The sequence below is a fragment of the Haliotis rubra genome, unplaced genomic scaffold (genome assembly GCF_003918875.1).
Source record: "Haliotis rubra isolate DU_JTF1 unplaced genomic scaffold, ASM391887v1 Scf193, whole genome shotgun sequence".
Lineage (NCBI taxonomy): Eukaryota > Metazoa > Mollusca > Gastropoda > Lepetellida > Haliotidae > Haliotis > Haliotis rubra.
This window is the reverse complement of record NW_025765925.1, coordinates 418,415-421,420: the sequence shown is the minus strand read 5'-3', so window position 1 is coordinate 421,420 and position 3,006 is coordinate 418,415. Positions and strand designations below refer to the sequence as shown.

Here is a 3,006-nt window from a genome sequence, read left to right as displayed (position 1 = left end):
ATGATGTTGATCACAGGATTGTCTGGTCCAGATTCGATTATATACAGACTGCCGCCATATAGGAAATAATATAATAACCTATAAACTATGTTGTCTTGCGTTTAAGTGTCTCTCTGGAATGGCGCCAAACTATCTGTCCAGCCTCCTCGATATCTACCAGCCCACTAAATCTCTCAGATCAGAGAACAAACGATTTCTTCTTGTCCCTCGGGTCCGGACCAAACGATTTGGACATAGAACATTCTCCTATTCTGCTGCTACTGCCTGGAATAGCCTACCCATTGAAATCAGACTTAGTCAAGACTATTGTTCTTTTCGTTCTTATCTCAAGACCTACTTCTACAGACTCGCCTATTCCAAATGATTCCTACCACTGTTCTGTGTTCCTTACTGTGTGCACCTTGAGCATGCATTGCGCATGGAAAAGCGCTCTATAAATGGACTATTATTTATTTATTATATAGGTGGAATATTGCTGAGTGCGGCGTTAAACAGCAACCAACCAATATATTGCCAATTGTCCTGGAAGCAATGCATTGGATTCAGTTCAATTTATAGATGTCATTGTGCCTGTGTGAGTAATGCCTAGACGACTAAGGTGCCTGGTCATTCTGCCATTCTAAGAAAGCCATGTTACGCTGGACTTTCCCTGTGAAGAATGTGGTCAGTAGATATAGAGGGTGTATTTTGCTGGTCAATATGTTCCGAGTAGCGGGGAAAGTATAACCCTCCGCATGCCTGGTGAAGTGTAAGAATGAGTTGCGGGTGCTGTCCACACCCAATGATACCCCAGTTACCGTAGAAAGACAATTGCTGTGTCAGCTGAGGTCATGTCGAAGTCTGATCCAATATTTTCATAAATCGGTAAAGATTTCAATCTGAAGTAAAGATTCATAAAATCTCTTCTTGCTATGAATTGCGTACTATAGACAGTGCAATGACAGTTTTATCTCGTTAACTAAAATTCCATAATAATTATACGAGATGTATCTATTGAGACGATACAAAGGCATTTCTTTTACACTTTCTGTTCCTCCTTTGTCCCTAGTGAGAGACACAGTTCACCGGATTATGAAAACGAAAAATATAAGGCTTTTCAGTTTGTCGATAATAAACGATGTGAAAGTAAATTTTAACAAAAAAATGGAAATAGATTCTTGACAACTGACAGCAGGCAGTAGACTTTTCTAGTTCCATGTATACAACAACATCGCTCTCTCGTTACATGTATATATACAAAGAATACTGTTGTAAGCAAGTTAAATATCTCCGGAGATGAACACTAAGGATCTCCACTTAAAACATAATACCTCTGAGTGTGTGTGTATGTATGTGTGTGTGCGTCGTGCGCGCGTGTGTGTGTTGAAAAAGGTAAAGATAATATTACATAAAGACAAGTTTAATGAACAAAAGTCGTCATGTAGAACACAACGCTAACCGACAGTAAGTGAGTGACCAATAGTCTGTCAGATCACCCGGCAAATGACACATCTCAGAAGCGGGTATATGGTCCAGTGTTGTGAGGTGAGAGATCAGAATGGTCGTATCAGGGTCTCCCAAAATGCCTCGATGGTTGCCAAGGAAAGATTGTGTAACTCTTTTGTCGAGTTCACGGTCATTTGTAAGTGTGGCGGCAGTTCCGAGGAGATAACTTCCTGCTGCAATTAGGAGAACCTGTCTTCCGCTTGTGTGGTGGAACGCTGTCGACCACCTGCATGTTGATGGATAACTGATCTAAACGTCTGGGGTCAACTCTATGTCGCTGATCGTACTTTGTCTGACATTTGTAACGTGGCGTTGTGTTCGCGACGTTGTGTTGACCCAGTTTGAAGCACGCCTACGCCAATGCCCCAATACTTCGGTCGTCAAAAGACGTCTTTGACACTGAATTCAGTTGTTACAATCCCCAGTAGTAAATGTTGTTGTGCCACCGAATAACCAAGAGGAACGAATCAATTAGGATACATCCAAACACAGGTACCCATGACACTTTTGATCATTGTGAAATTCAGATGTACTACTTACCGACTACTCATTAGTTCATTAATAGGGATTTGTTAAAACCAAAACATACGTAGCGTCTTAAAGAACTGGAAACATCAGTTTGGCCTAAGATTTTGAAATACAATGCTTGGCGGCTTTCAATCATTGCTTTCCAAGGTGATGGGTCTCGCATAAATGCACGTTATTATCGAAATATTTCTTCTTTGCGCTCTCTGACACGACCAAATCTTCTGTTGCTGACATCACATACATGTGTCCATTCTTTGCTCACACACATAGTATTGTTACCACTCAACTCTGCCCCCTTGCACTGTTGCTGTTGCTGCTGTTGCTGCTGCTGCTACTGCTGAATGTACCCTGCTTGTTCTATGGGAAATCCTGCAACTCCTGGAAACAAAGATAGTCATTCATTCACTACTTTCGTGTCTGTTCTCATCTTTTCCCAATAATAGTTATGGTGAAGAGCACTTTATTTACAGACTTTGTTATATTCGTCATTTTTGTTATCGTTTATCATCCTGCCTTCTCCCTCCACCCAGTCCCCTCCCCCTTCAACCACATTTCCATCTACCCCTCGTCTATGTCCCCAATCCTACATTATCAGCCGTCTAAGGCTGCAGTTTGTTGCCCCTTGAGCGTTAGAAGCCGGTGCTCGTGAGTTCAAGTCCCGGCTCGCTCTGATTATATTCTAGATTTGTCAACAGCATATTCTCGGGGGTTTCAATAAAGTGGTTTGAGTCAATAGTATGAGTGTGGTCCGTTCCACACCAAGCTGATATATTTGTCGAAATGGTATTACACCTCACTCACTCACTTATAGTAGTAACGTTTACCGTAGTGTGATCATCGTGGTTTTGGGGCATGCTAGGGTATCTTGTTGAATCAGGCTGTCTCCCTTTGTTGGCCACGCCGACCCTGAAGGTAGAAATAAACACTGATTATATCCATGACCCCAAACTCCGCCTTACGCCGTATTGTTATCAGTGACGGTGCTGCCGCTCT

At 42.2% G+C, this 3,006-nt stretch overlaps 1 long non-coding RNA gene across 1 annotated transcript; it reads right to left on the bottom strand.

Annotated features, from left to right (window-relative positions):
* Positions 1-1,383: 1,383 nt before the first annotated feature.
* On the bottom strand, positions 1,384-3,006 carry LOC124274653. The gene is made up of 2 exons (XR_006897992.1): positions 2,838-3,006; positions 1,384-2,391 (listed from the first exon to the last, which is right to left on the bottom strand). It is a non-coding gene; the product is annotated as an uncharacterized LOC124274653 (long non-coding RNA).